Source organism: Diceros bicornis, chromosome 2, assembly GCF_020826845.1.
Source record: "Diceros bicornis minor isolate mBicDic1 chromosome 2, mDicBic1.mat.cur, whole genome shotgun sequence".
NCBI lineage: Eukaryota > Metazoa > Chordata > Mammalia > Perissodactyla > Rhinocerotidae > Diceros > Diceros bicornis.
Window position 1 is genome coordinate 69,625,638 of NC_080741.1, and position 16,180 is coordinate 69,641,817.

General features: G+C 38.7%; 1 protein-coding gene across 10 annotated transcripts in view; it reads right to left on the reverse strand.

Annotated features, from left to right (window-relative positions):
• Positions 1-16,180, reverse strand: part of FOXP1 (forkhead box P1) — a 575,925-nt gene that overhangs the window by 348,750 nt on the left and 210,995 nt on the right. The window contains exons 5-6 of one of the 10 annotated variants that reach the window (XM_058562962.1): positions 15,693-15,823; positions 6,043-6,101 (exon numbers count right to left, since the gene is read on the reverse strand). The exons of 7 other annotated variants lie outside the window; for them this stretch is intronic. The gene's annotated coding sequence lies outside the window, so the exon portion shown is untranslated. Of the gene's footprint in view, positions 1-6,042; positions 6,283-15,692; positions 15,824-16,180 lie in introns of those variants that run through there. 2 more of the 10 variants (XM_058562954.1, XM_058562999.1) reach the window with 2 other exon arrangements.

The following is a 16,180-nucleotide window of genomic DNA, read 5'->3' on the forward strand; positions in this document are numbered from 1 at the left end:
GTATAAATTCACGAGGCCTAGACGCAATGACCAATCCAGCAACAATGAGCGTTGTTAGCACTAACATAATTGTCTTGAAACATAAATTTCCACTAAAAGAAACTAAGGTTTCTTGGAAAAATGGCCTATTTCAGTTCTCAGGCAAGAAATGTACAAAGGGAGTCTGAAACGTCTCGTCATAGCAGGGAGCAAAGAAGCTATCAAAGATCAGGAGGATCATCTCAGGAGGCCAGAGGAACCAAGGTGAAGAAGTCCCATGATCAAAGATGGACAATTTGATTTTCAATCAAAAATAAGAAATGCAATGGATTGAAATCGATTAATATTTAAATTCATGGTTCAGAAAGAAATTAAAATTTACTGGTTCGTTTCAGAGGGTGACATGGAACCACTTCATTATTTTGAAAATTGGTAAACAGAGGGAAAGAACCAGGCATTTATCTTGTATTTCTTATATGAACAGTTCCACTGGGCAACCAAAGAGTAGATGAAGAGTAAAATTACACAAGTATTTCAGCTAATAAACAGTAGAATTAGAATATCATCATTTTGCAACTCCCAGTGAGAATTAATGGACCCAGGCAGTGAGCATCAATGGCTATTAACATCACAAAAAGAAAGACAGTAAGATATTATGTCCCTCCTGAATGAAAGAATATAACACCACTTAGAGACCTGCCAAAGGGATCAAACAGAAGCCTCAGGATCCAGCCGCGAATCTGCAGGAAACAGAGAGGGCAGAGAAACATGTGAGTGGGGGATGTAATCAGCAAAACAGACTCTTGGAATCTCTACAGCTCAAGGGGCAGGGGTTCTCCAAAAGGTAAAGTATAAAGAAAGGAATAGTGGGAAACTTGTAAATTAAGAAAGTTAAAAGACATATCACCTTAAAAAAATGGGCAATACTAAACTATGGTTTCTAAGGATGCAAATGTAGGTAATAAAAATAATAAAGAAATAAAAGGAAGTAATTAGTAGAAAAGTATTGGTTACTTTTGGAAGGAGCTGTATGTGGGATAAGGTAAATGAGGGACTTCTGGGTGGCTGGCAAAGTTCCATTTCTTGACTTGAATGGTTGTTACAAGGACATTCCCCTTACGGCCAGCCCGGTGGCATAGTTTGTACGTTAAGTTTGTACGCTCCGCTTCGGGCAGGCTGGGGTTCGCAGGTTCAGCACCCAGGTGCGGACCTATGCACTGCTCATCAAGCCATGCTGTAGCGGTGTCCCACATACAAAATGGAGGAAGATGGGCACAGATGTTAGCTCAGGGCCAATCTTCCTCAGCAAAAAAAAAAAAAAAAAAAAAAATTTTAAATAAAAAGATACTCCCCTTAAAACAACTGACATACAAATATATATATCTATACAAACATTGTCCAATACAGTGGCCACAAGCCACATGTGGCTAATACAGTGTGAATTAATTAAAATTGGGCCGGCCCGGTGGCTTAGCGGTTAAGTGCACGCGCTCCGCTGCTGGCGGCCCGGGTTCGGATCCCGGGCGTGCACCGACGCACCGCTTCTCCGGCCATGCTGAGGCCGCATCCCACATACAGCAACTTAGAGGGATGTGCAGCTATGACATGCAACTATCTGCTGGGGCTTTGGGGGAAAAAAAATAAATAAAATAAAATCTTTAAAAAAAAGAATTAATTAAAATTAAATAAAATTTAAAATTTAGTCTCTCAGTCATCCTAGTCAAATTTCAAGTGCTCAGTAGACAGTGGCTACCTTTCAGATAGTGCAAAAATAGAACACACTGTACAGAACCAGTTTGTGTGTGTGTGGGGGGGGGGTAATGTGTGTGTTTGGGTGGTTTTCTATAATTATGTTTTACTTTATAATAAAAATTTTAAAGCGCATGTCCCCAAAATACATTATACAAAATACATTATACAACAGCATTTATTTGAATTTAGCTCAAATACATGAATATTGGCTATTCTTTGAAGCAATGGCAAAGGGCATGCACCTTCCAAAAGAGAGATGAATAATGTGAAAGCATTTCATGGCATTACATAGCAGGAATCCAACAAATCCCCTGGATCTGATTTAAAATTGCTGGTACATGATACAAGGAACTTTCATCTCAAGGACAACGTAGTCGTGCCTAGAAAAGGTTAATAAGCTCTTCTTCACTATGGATTGATAACTGATCATTTCAATTATCATTAAACATTTATTAGACACTGGGAGCAGAAAAGGCTATGGCAAAATAGAGCAGCCGAGTCTGCCAAATGGACACTCCAAACAAGGCACTTAAGATAACGTAACTCAATTATACAGAAGGAGGACAAGGAAGCACTCCTTCCACCGAGTTGGAGATCCTTAGGTCAAACACATCATACCTCTATATGACTGCTGATCTCACAGTAAGTATTGAGGAGGAAGACTGGAAGGAGGTGTACGAAAGGGAAAAATGAAAGCTTGGCCAACGGAGACATAAAATGTTGTCAAGCACAGCATATGACATATAAGAGAAATGGGAAGCTAGACATTTACAAAGATCAAAGTGAGATCTACAAAAATATATTACGTAATAGAGCAACGGGTATAAAAGGAAATATTTCAGAGGTCAAAATAGAGAATCTCAGAAAACTAATGTATAACAAAGCAGGGGTGTCCACTAATCCTCTCCAGTTGTTAGCAGGTCAAGAGTCAGTGCTACAGAAGAGGATAATTACAAAAGAGGCATTTTTGAAGAAACTAGAGAAAAGGGAGGGAGGAAAGAAACACCTTAACTACAAAATACTCTTCCAATCAAGTCTTTAAATATCCAGGGAGAGTATCAATACTTTCTTTAAAATAATGTAATGAATGCTAAAACATAATGAGGAAAAATACAAGATTATGGAACCTGTGATTCAGTGCAAAAAAGAGGGCACACAGGTGCATTAACAGTTAAAAGCTGTGGAAAATCAATGACTTCAAATGACATGTACCTTGTTATACAAGGTACCACACACCAAAGAGCAGACTAGCTTTGAGTCAAGATAAAGGACACCAATCTAGAAAATGATGCTAGAGTGGGTTAAGGGCAAATAATAATAAGAAAAAAAAAGAAACACAAAAATCAACAGGGCCTCACTCTCCCCTCCTTATTCCAATCTGAGCCTTTCAGTCTCAGAAAGTCCATCCTGTGTTTACCTGGGTCTGGATGGGATCCAAATGTTCTGTACAGCTCTCTTTTACATTTTATTCTATCAAGAAAGATTTGGCAACTGAAATCTATTATGATGTCAAAAGGTAGCTGACAACATAAAACGCACCCCGCTGAGTTGATGCCGCACACGGCTAAATTGACACCAACAGGGGTATCATAAAAATTATAAGAACTGCAAATTAACCACTGATTTCTAGTTCACTGACATAAATAATGGTAAGGACCTGGATACCTTCCAAACATCTTTACCACTGTTTAATTTGTCAAAATCTATCAAGAGCATTTCAACCACAAACCTGTCCTCTACGGTACGTTATCATTTCCACACATAGATTAGCATCGGTGGAACCCCAGTAAGACTGCATAATTACTAAGACTCCATGAGGATTCTTCTCTCACTTTGGTAATTCCTCGATGTGTCAGTACCTCACTCTTTCATAAGTACCACTCTTACTCTCAATTAGTTATTTAAGATCATTTAAAAATTTGGCTCTAATTCTGTGAGATATGTCTGTCTGCTTTCAAAATTAGTTCCTCATTACAGTGTTAAGGTTCCTACTGGGCTCAAATTAGCAAGATTTTCTGTTTACTTCCTATTTGTGAACCAGGAACGCTGGTAGCAGTATGGTGCTACAGTCGTTAGCTGACAGCTGTTGGGAAACCCAGCAGGTAGGGAGGTCACACGTTGAAACAAAATGACAAAGACAGTAATTCCTTTCTCAGAGAAAGTTAAGATACAGAACCACATGGCTTCCTCCACCAACAATCAACTCTATGAACTATTCACAGAGATGACAAGAAGAGAAAAGGGCTTTAACATAGACGTAAAACCTCTTCTGAAAAACCATATTCATTCCTAGTGAATTTAAAATCATGGCTAACGATTTCATCGCTCATTGATAAACACCAAAATGTGGTTAAAGATAATAAAATGGCTAAAGAAATAAAGAAATCAAAGAAAAATGCCTTTTAAAAATGTATTAAGCGGACGGTGGCGCAAGCGGTTAAGTGCACGTGCTCCACTGCGGAGGCCGGGGGTTCACCGCTTCAGATCCCAGGTGTGCACTGATGCACTGCTTGGCAAGCCATGCTGTGGTGGCATCCCATATAAAGTGGAGGAAGATAGGCATGGATGTTAGCCCAGGGCCAGTCTTCCTCAGCAAAAAAAAGAGGAAGATTGGCAGATGTTAGCACAGGGCTGATCTTCCTCACACACAAAAAAATTAAATAAATAAATAAAATAAAAATGTATTAAGTGAGAAATGATCTGTTTATGTACGTGTGTGCGTGTGCCTATGTGTGTGTATTACATCACTCCTTGCTTTCCCACTGACATATGTCTAGAACAAATTTACAATATTGCTAAAAAGAAAAAAAATTAAATGTTTGGCCATAATATTGTTAGTGAAAACAGTCAGTCAGTAGTATCATCATCTAAGTAGAAGCTATATATGCATTTGTGCAGAAACTAGGCAGTTCTAACTCTGATTAGTCCTAATACAATGAGTGTAGGGAGATGTTCGATAGATACTAAGTAAATCTAGCATACACTACTTGTGCCCAAATTGGTTTATTTCACGTTTCTGTATTTTGGGGGAAAAGCAATTTCTGTATGACAGATGCACCTGGAGTTTGCCACGTGGCCTACACACAGAAAGGACTGTAGACTCACAGATTTAGCAACAGTGAGAAAAGTGCATTTTATTCTTATTTGCCAAAAAAAATAAAAAGTATATTTTTTCCCATGGAACATGTTTGTATTGAGTTAGTCCATGTCTACCCAGAGTAAGTGAAGAACAGAGATGAAACACTGACTTACATTTGGGTAAGTCAAAGCCCCCAGTCACCTGCTACTGAGGACAATGTTGGTTTGGCCTCAGTTGGACCCTACCAGCTGCTTACAATAAGAAAATACATGTGATAAATAAGCCATCAATCCTTCATCTCTCTTTACCTATGTAAATACGACCTAAATGCCTCCATCAATGTCAGAGAGCTGCCCCCGTATAAACCTAACCTTTTTGATCACTGTGTGTCATTTTTAAACCCTAAAACTAAATGAAGTCCTCAAAGCTGGAAACATAACGAGAGTGCTCTCTTTTGGTCTCCTTAAGAAAGTCTTCACCTAAAAAGAGAGTCTTGAAATACATGAAGCAAAAACTAACATAACTGAAGAGAGAAAAACAGGATTTAACAGTAAGAGTTGGAGACATCAATACTGCCACTAACAATAATGGATAGAACTAGGCAGAAGATTAACACGGAAACAGAAGACAGGAACAACACCAAGAACAGACAGACCTAGCAGACATCTATAGAATGTTCCACTCAACAACAACAGAATATACACTCTTTTCAAGGGCACATGGGACATTCTCCAGGACAGACCATAAGCTAGGCCATAAAACACACCTCAATCAACTTGAAAGGACTGAAATAATACATAGTATGTGCTCCAATTACAATGGAATGGAATTACAAATCAATAACAGAAAGAAGTTTGGGAAATTCACAAACACGTGGAAATTAAACAACACACTCCTAAATAACAAATGGGTCAAAAAAAAATCACAAAAGAAAGTATAACAAACACATATATAAGGAGAACAGATTGGTAGTTACCAGGGGGGAAGAGGGTGAGGGGAGGGCCAAAGCAGTAAAGGGGCACATATGTATGGTAACAGATAAAAAGTAGACTATTGGTGCTGAACACAGTGCAGTCAATACAGAAGCTGAAATATAATGTAGACCTGAAGTTTACACAATGTTATAAACCAATATGACCTCAATAAAATAGTTTTAAAATTTTTAAAAATTATAAAATAAGTTATAAATTAGAAAATATTTTGAGATGAATGAAAATAAAGACATAACATACCACAACTTATGAGATACAGGTAAAGCAGTGCTCAGAGGGAAATTTATAGCTGTAAACACCTATATAAAAAAGAAGAAAGATTTCAAATAAAGACTTACTTTGAGTTAATCAACCAGATAACAAATCCACCAATACATCCCAGAGCTTGATTTTCCAATCATAAGACTGAGCAACTTCTACAGCCACCTTTTTTACTCAATAAAGACATAGGTTTAAAGCGGTGTTATGTAGAATGTCACAAAGTTATTTATCCATGGAAGCTTTTAGAACATGAGTCTCCTCTCCATAATTACCTAAATGAGGAAACTGAGATCACATAAGTTAGGCGAAGATATAACTTTAAAACATAGGTTTTCTGAATTTGAGTCTAGTAGTTTTTCTGCTACACAAGTAACTAGCCTTGTGCATGTAAGTTTTTCATGGCTTATCATATCTACATGCTGTAAGCCAGTGAATTTGTGGCTTACTATTGCTATTCTCCTTTCTAGATGTCCACATGCACCTCCATGTACACATTAGGAATTACAAATATATTATGAAACTCATCAAAATTGTCACACCATCTCTCTTCTCAACAAAGCATTTACTGAAAGACTCCAATGACAAGATAAATGATCTCCATGGTCTCTACCAAGATCAAAGTGGGTGAATTTGGGGTCAGGGGAAGGAGAAAAGGAGCATGATAAGAAGGAGAAAGTAAGAGAACAAGGATGAATTTTGGTTCTTAAAACTATATTGAGTTATGGGAGACCATGTGATATGGTCTGAGTGACCTGAAACTCCGACCCTAGAAAAATAGTGGAGCAGAAACCATGTTCTTGCTAGTCAAGTGATCTAAGAAGGCAAAACAGTGAATAATCCGGATTTTAAAAGCAAACAGACCTTGATCCAAGTGTAAAATCTGCCAATTGCTCAAATTTTAATTTTGAATTGTAGATTTATAGGAAGTTGCAAAAACAGTACAGTCCCATATACCCTTCACCCAGCTTCCCCCAATGTTGACATCTTAAATAGCTGCAGGACAATATCAGAGCCAGGAAACTGGCATCGTTACATTACTGTTAACTAGACTATAGACCTGTTCAGTTTCATTTACTTTTTCTGGAAACCCAAGCATTTTAAGGTAGCTAACTTTTTTGATCCTTAGTTTACTCATCTGACACATTAAGGTAATAAGAGTAGCTACTTCATAGCATTTATAAGGATTCAGTAAGATGGTGCCAGTATATTGCTTACAATAGTAGCTGACACACAGTAAGAACATTATAAATATTCGTATTAAATTATTAAACAAGACTTCTGGGATTTCTAGTTCTGCTCTGACACTTTCCTTGAGGCCCTTCCCACAACCCACTAATATAGAGATAGCAACTGCCACCATTTATAGCTCCATTGAACTCAAAGGACAAAACACCAGAAAAACAACTGAATATAGTCTACTCTAAGGATTGAAAGGAAATCTAACTCAAAATTCCTTTTTTTGTGCACACATATCCTGATTTTTTTTTAACTTCATTTTTCCAACAGTGAATGACTCAGGTACTACTAACAATGCCTGCTGAGGCTTTTGGGGGAATAAGGAGTGAACTAATTAAAATAGCTGAACCTTAAACCAACATCTAAGAACACTCTCATATTTTAAATGGCTTTGCTTACCTTTTTAGGGGGTGAGAGGTAGGGTTTTTTTCTAATATAAGTTTTTGAATCTTAATTAGATTTTTTTGAATCAAACAGATTGAACGCAAGCCTGGATCCACCCTGCGACAGTTTCCAACCCTACTTGTGTCAACACTCGAGGGAAGGAGGACTCTTTAAGAGGCAAGCTCTTTAACAGGTCTTCATTAGGCCTCTGTTTGGATGCACTTTTTGTGCAAGCAAGAAAGAAGTGCACATACAAATAGTCAGTTCCAGGCACAATCAAGGCTCTCCAATCTGGGGGCTCTCACACACTCCCGTCAACTGTTTGTGTGAGCCCATCCAAGATCCCTCTGGCTTTGGCATTGCAGACATATGCCAGTACCCAGAATGCTCCTGGGCCCTACCTCCTTCACAGCTATATTTTAAGGACACAAGTGTTTAATTTATAATGGGGTAAGAAGAACTTGCCTGGATTTACCCCCAGCTTTGAAATTTTCAAACCTTGAGAATAGATGAATCAGAAACTTTAAGGATTTTTTTGTTCTCTTTCTCTTTTTTTCTATTCTTTTTTTCTTTTTGCAAATTAGCTGCATTTTCAAAACCTGCCACCCACAAACAGTCTGAAATACTAAAGTGCCTGCTCTGTTTCTACCAACAGACATTATTTGGAATCACTTACAAGGACAAATAATATGTCCACTAATGAGCCAAACAGCTAGAGGAGACATCTTTGGTTCATCTTAATACTCAGATCTCTCTTCCATTCTCCTCAAGTCAGATCAATAAGAATCATATTTGGATAGTTTCAGCTTTGGTTTCAGATTAGGGTAAGCATCTCAAACCAAGTGATCTCTAAGGAAATCACTTAGTGTTAACTAAGATCACAGGAAAATAACAAATACAGGTTTCAACCACCACATGTATCCATTAACTAACCTATGAGCCTTGGTTTCCCAATCTCAAAATTTATTTTTAATTGGAAAGAAAAGACTTGGGGATGTGGAGAAGCAACTGATTCCTTTATTCTATAAAATATACCAAAATTATCAAAAGCTGGTTTCCTACATGGATTAAAAAGATGTCTTTAGCTTTGCGGGCCACTGTCCCATGTCCAGTTCTAGCTCCCTTTTTCTCAACATGAACATATGTTTCCCTTAAAATTACTTCTTTTTTCCTACCCTGGTGTTATGCAAGATGCCTGCTTATTTTGGCGATGGAAACAAAATAAGAAGAGCCACCCAGAGTTCTCCATTCCAAAGGGAGGAGCTTCCCAAGAAAAGCAAAGTTTTGCTGTTGTATTTCCTCTCAGCCCCGCCAAACAGCAAGCAGCCGCTTTAGGGCGGAAATTCAGTACAGATGAGGGGGCTGCTCCTGAAATACCTACTAGAACCACGAATGGCAGGTGTGGGCAGGGACCATCTAAAGGTTCACGATCACTTAGTGCTTATAAAACACAGGACTTGGCAAAAAAAATATGAGAAGTGAGGCAGTTAGGTAGGCCCAACATGCAATAAGAAAAGGCACCTTTCAAACACAAAATATGAGGAAAGGAGATGCCTTTTACTTCAGAGAGAGCCCAGGAAAACCCAAACTCAGATAGAGAAAGTGAACCTTGACTTTATTTCTATGCTCAAAATCCTCACTAAAATGGCCACAAGCCCTAGGCGAAAGCTTTCAAAATTAAGAAGGGGCTAGCACGCTAAGACAAGAAGAACAGAGACAGCCTTGCATAGAGGATATTGGTTTCAATGAGGAAGGGTGAACGCCAAAAACAGTATAAGAATTAAGCACTCACATAATAGATCATTGTGAGCAAAGCTCTCCGGCAGATGTTGGAGCTAGTGATCTAAGCCTCACACTTGGAGAGGCTGTGAGACTGGAGCCATGATATATAAAGTAAGACCCAAGCGCCAAAGTTTTGATTTAACCAAGCAAACGTGGCTGTTTTTGTTGGGTGGAAGAGGCATTTTTTTCACTGAGCAAAGAATTACGGTAAACATCTGCTAACCATGACCACAGAAGGGGTGGTTGTCTTCATCCAAGGTCATTTTAAAGGAATAAATATAATTAATAAAACCACACGGTAATCATATCCAACCTTTCAATAAGTCCGCTTGCTTCTATCCACAGACCTATTTATTAAAAAAGCACTTAATTGAGAAAGTTTCCCATCACTGCCATCAGATCTCTTGGGGACCACTGATGTGGGGTAAGCATTTTCTGTCTCCAGGGATGCTTGAAAATACAAGTGGACTTCACTTCTTATCTCATTCTTTAGGCAGCTGTTTTCCAGAGGGTTCTCTTTGCTCTACTGGTAAAATTTTATTATAATATATGTATTATTTAGGTAACTAAAGTCCCATTAAAAGAAAAAAGAAAGGAGGGGCTGGCCTGGTGGTGTAGTGGTTAAGTTTGTGTGCTCTGCTCTGGTAACACAAGGTACAGTGGTTCAGATCCCAGATGCAGACCTATGCACCGCTCATCAAGCCATGCTGTGGCGGCGTCCCACATACAAAAGAGAGGAGGACTGGCACAGATGTTAGCTCAGGGCCAATCATCCTCACCAAAAAAAAACAAGAAAGAAATTAATGTTCTAAGGGGTTTACTTCATACATAAAAGTCCCGGAGTATATCACTCTATCAAACTACCTATTTTGAAAATGTCTATAAGAATTCATATAATTCAGAATGGTTTGAGTTTCTAAAAATTCCTTATTTGGTTCATTCTTTTGAAAAGAATGGGGAGGTAGGGAATCTAGTGGGAAACTGAATTATCAGGCTGCCTGTCATTCAAATCTGTCAAATTAGAGCTCAAAACATCACTTTACCTTTGAACAGCCAGCCATAAGCCCCTCCAAAATGAATCACCTATGATTATTATTAAATATTCCCAATTAAGAGATAATCAAATTCATAAAACCCCAACTTCCATTCTGAGTGAAGCAGACTTCTGCTCTATCTACAACATCAGAAGTGTCTTCCAGACTTAGAAAAGCCAGTTTTGCATAAACTAGATGCTACCATTGAGCAAAGCTACAGAACTTAAGGTTTCCTGTTTCTGGTCTACGGCCATGTCAATATGATCAATCAACAAGATACTAAGTTCATTGAATGTAAAAAATATTTCCTCTCTTTGGTTTCTTTATTTCCCATGGAACTAGAACACAGCAACTGATAAAGGTCAGATTTCGGAAGCTCACTGAAAACATAAATATTAAATTCATCAACGCTGTTTATTCCAACAGTTGCCATACGGGGCAAGGCCCCAGCTGCTGGACAGCTTTCAGAGCAGCTTAGGAGCCTGGGGGTGGGAAGCTGTCAGCGCTTCAACTTTTCCACCAATCCGTCTTCAGCAAATACCTATTAAAAACCTCCTAGGTGCCAGTTACTAAGTTCAGTGTGTGTGTGTGTATGTGTGTGTGTGTGCATGCACACATGTTGTATGTATGTCTAGCACAGAGAGAGCAAACAGTGAGGTACTATCTTTTGAATGCTACTGATACCTGATAGAATCTTGAGGGGTAATTAACACAAATTTCAGGGTTCGTTGAATCTGGAAAATTATTCTTGTCTTTACTTGTTTGTTCGTTGTTTTCCACAAGGCTAAGTGTTATGTGCTAAGAAAAGAAAGAAGGGAGGCAGAGACGGAGATGGAATAAGCAAACAAGGTTTTGATAATCCAACTGCCCTTAAGTGATGATGAGCCACGAGACATAAAGAGGGGGGACTACAAAGGCCCAGTCTCATTTAACAACTGTCAGTGCCTTCAGCTGTGAAAGAGAGTAAACCTTAATGTAACCCACTAATTCCCCCCAACACAGTCAAGATTCATTTCCACAAGTCAGTCCAGTATCAGAGGTCACTGTGGTCAGAATTGGAATATAACCATGTGCCGCTACACTAAATTATGCTTAAATAAAAAATGCAATGCAGCCATCATATTTGTATAATAGAGGGATTAAATCAGCTATAATTTTCAAGCTTTAAAAGAAAATTCCAAGCTTTTAAGTATATTCTTAGTGAAAGATAATGTAACCAATGTCATAATAAAAAAAACTTAGGAAGAAATAATGTTTTATCCTTTTAAAATTTTCCTTATGAAATGCATCATTTTTTTTTTTTTTTTTTTTTTTTTTTTTTTTTTTTTTGTGAGGAGATCAGCCCTGTGCTAACATCCGCCAATCCTCCTCTTTTTTTTGCTGAGGAAGACGGCCCTGGGCTAACATCTGTGCCCATCCTCCTCCACTTTATATGGGACGCCGCCACAGCATGGCTTGCCAAGCAGTGCGTCGGTGCGCGCCCGGGATCCGAACCAGCGAACCCCGGGCCGCCGCAGCGGAGCGCGCGCACTTAACTGCTTGCGCCACCGGGCCGGCCCCTGAAATGCATCATTTTAACCTAATGCATTTCAACATACTTACCCATAAATGTAAATTTGTTTTGATAAAATGAAGAGCCTTTTAATCCAAAATGCACAGTGATGCTTCTACACTGATCTGTTATAACTTAGTAACCAGAGTTAACAGACTGCCTAATTAACCAAGTCATCATTTGCCAAGATCCAAATATGGGATGAATTGTGGGCCAAGGAAAAAATATGATGGACATGAAAATTATTAATTCAGGGAAGCATTAGAAGCATGTGGAGTTAAAGTTCTTTGCTAAATCTCACCATCTTTAACATCCTTAATTTTTATAAGTAACGTGAAAATAAAAAATATATTAAATCCAGGATATATGGAAAAACATTTTTAAATCAACTAGTTATTAGTTATTGATGTAATTAAATTACTCTTTTAAGCCTTTGAAAACCTATGAGGTAAAAATCATAGATGCCCTCTGATAATAATTAGTAACATCCATTGAGTGCTTCCTAGGTGCCAGCATCATATCAGTGGTTTGTATGGATCAAGACATTTATTCTGCACACGAACCTTAACTCTTTGGAAGGTACTCTTTTTATCTTCAGGTATCAGAAGCAAAAACTGAGGTTCAGAATATATTTTACTTACAAGAATGTATAAATAAACAAAGAATATCCAACCCTTTCAAAATTCTTAGGGAACCGTTTTATTAAGAATTCTACAATTTAACTCACCAAAGTTTTACCCATGGAAGCTTTATCAATTACGTACTTAGTAGGAGACAGGAGATTGGGGTAACCTGAAAGATGCCATGTGGCTAACTTGTAGAAAAATCTTTCATCATCAGCTTACTATTCCCATCACTAACATCTTGATATGTCCTAAAAGATGTGTATTTTAACTGGGCTAAGATATTTTGCAAGCCAATTTTCATAGGTAATTCAAATGCAAGTCTGAATATAGGGTTTAATTCTAGAAGAGATGGTAAGTCTACCAATCTGACCATTTTCCCCTTGGCTACTTAGGAACTCCTATTCATCCTTTGAAGCCCCAGCCAGATTTCACTGTTTCTGTGAGGCCTTCCAATCTCCCTCCCCAAACGCATACACACAATCCATCAGTATTCTTGTAGCTTCTCTATCACTGTATTATAATTGACCTTTCTGTCAACTTGCAGATATAAGTATGTTGAAATCAAGGATCTTGCCTTAGGACAAGGATGGACGGTTGGAGAGAAGGATAGATAGGAGAAGCACAGGCAATGAATGAACTCTAGGTTATTTGAGGAGAGAGGCATGCTAGTATTTCCAAGGCACAGCCTACCTCCAAAGTAATGAATGTCATTGGAGATGTCCAAGTATCAGGCAGACAACTTCATGGGGAAAATCTCAGATGATATTCGATCACAGGTAGCTGGGCTATGTGATATTTAAAGGTTCTGTCTAACCCTGTAATCCTATGCATTTACTGTGCATCAAGTACAATGCCTTACAGGACACATATATACGCAGTCTACCTTCCTCAAATTCTGCCCCCTTTTTCTGAAACCGGCACCCTTTTCACCCACTTTCTATTGTCTTGCATAAGTCGAACGCCATCCACGCCTCTTGAAACGGGCATGTGACCCACTGCAGGCCAAGTACGCCTTCACATCTGCCCCCACCCAGTCCTTCTCCAGACCAGACAGCGGTTCAGCAATAGGCACATGGCACACATCAGACCAATCGCAGAACCAGGAAGATCCAAATTCTATGACAGCTGCTAGAACTCTTAAGATTCCTTTCTGCTAGAAGCGCTAGAAAAGCAGATTCATGAATGGTTATGCTACAACCTGGTAAATGCCTACACGAATGAATCCAACACAGAGCATAGCACAGCCAGGGGCCTGAGACAGACTTAACAGCACGATCTGAACTCCTCACCCCAGATGTTCCAGAAGCTGGTACTATCATCCAACTTTTTAGCATCATGAGCCAATTAATTCCTCTTTATGCCTAAGCTGGTCACAAGTAACCAAAGAGACCTAACAAATGGTGGGCTCAGTATCTCAAGGCACAGACACATTAAAAATGGTCTGCTGTTTGTGTTAATGAGGAGATACTGATACGTCCAACCTCTTAAGTAAAAATTGCTTATTTGTAGTCCCTTGCAACTGGCTTTTATATATTTTTTTTCAAGCCTAATATTTTACATATATATATGTTTTTAAAAACCTAATATTTCTATTTGTGGAGGGCAAAGTCCTTGGCATATAGCTTATGAATCTGTAATTCCACTGACCAAGTAACCAAAGGACTATAACCTTGTTAGCCAGTATTACCTCTAAGTACTCCAGACCTTCACTCTGGTAAATAAAAAGCCTTCCAGACGGATGTACCCCAAGAACTAAAGGGACATCCTGAAACTGCTTGCCGGGAAAACACCCCAGGTATAAGACTGTTGCTTTGGGAAGGAGACCCTCTCACTTGCCATACTTTTTCATAAAGGTGATTGAGTGAAACAAATTAATCATTGGGTGGTCAGAGGCTAATATGAAATAAAATGAGGGCTACAGAGATGAGGTTAATTAGAATATTGTACCAGAGAAAAATGACTCAAAGATCTAGAGAAAATGTCTTAACAGGCACATCCAACTGGAGATAGAAGAATGCCAATTAAGTGGTTGTCCTTGTTCCTAATCATATTGGGACATACTTTTATTTCCCACAGCCCTTGTACTAGCAAAAAGAATTAAAGCCTTTGAAAAAGTCTAGTAAGATCAAACGGGGCCTGTTAGGTGGCATTGAAGTTTAAAGGCTCAACACACAGCAGACAAGAGTCCCAGAGTGAAAAATGTATGCTAAAACAAAACACTGCCTGCAAACCACCACCCAAGGAAAATGTCTGCCTGGCAAAGATCCGATGGCATAGTGGTTAAGAGTCATATACCATAGGAGGTGGGTTCAAATCCCACCTCTGCTTCTTATAAGCGGAGAAGTCTGGGCGAGTCATTTAACCTCAGTTTCCTCATCTGTAAAATGAATTTTTAGAATCGTTATCTCCCTCATACTTTTTGTGAGTTAATACATAGCAAGTGCTTAGAATCATGTCTGGCATACAGTAAACTCTCAGGACAGGTAGATGTTATAGGGCAGACTTTTCACAAACTAGCATGTTTCTCAATTGCTGTTTAGCAGAATCTCTTAGGATTAAGTTTATTACAAGTTTTGAAAATTCTACTTTCACCTCTCAGGACTTTTTAAGAGAGAAGGGGGAAACTACACACACAGGGATTGATGGTAGCACGAAATTCAAGTTCTTCTAGGCATGTACATCTATAGAAGGCCTAAGTATGATTTATGCTAGGAGTAGAATTCCAAAAAAATTGCCAACTGTTTAGGAAGTCAGCCAGGAGTGGGAGAATGGGTTTGTGTCACTGTTAATGATTTGGGACAGAGAGGGAGAAAGAGAGGCATAGCCTCTCTTGATGAGAACAGCAAGGGTCACAGGTTTACTGACAGTCTGTAATAGTTGGCATCGAGAAATTCCACCCCCAGCACATCTTAACCAGACCTACCAGGCACTGAGAGACGGCCCCACCAAACTGGACCTGGACAGCGCAGCAAAATTTCAAAACACTAAAGAAAAAACCCTCAGAAAGCTCCTAACCTTTCCTGCTGATACTCAGGCACCAGGGCATGAAGGCTGATCCAGGCTGTCAAGCCTCCTGCGTAAACGGCACACACCAGGTCTCACGTTACACGGCTCTGTTTCTCCTTTCCTGATCACTGTTTTAGTTTCTGAAATCATATTTGGAGACAGGGGTGTTATATGTTTTTAGAGATATGAAAAAGCTGGGTCTCTGCCACTCTGAAGGCTGTAATGAGTCGAACAAAATTTTTCCCGAATAGTTTGCTTTACTTGACTGAAACTCACTGACACTTATTCTTTTTCTTTTCTAGAAAAGTATTAGTAATCAAATTTGTTACCTTAAACTATATTTTAATCATATTATTTTTTTTAATAAGTTGAGAGTGTATAAACTACAAGTTAATAAAATAAATGGCTTTTAATTTCTTAGATAACCCTAGCTACTCCATAAGTCACATAAATAAGAGATGTGAATTGATAAATTTCATCTTTTACCACCAAAAAGT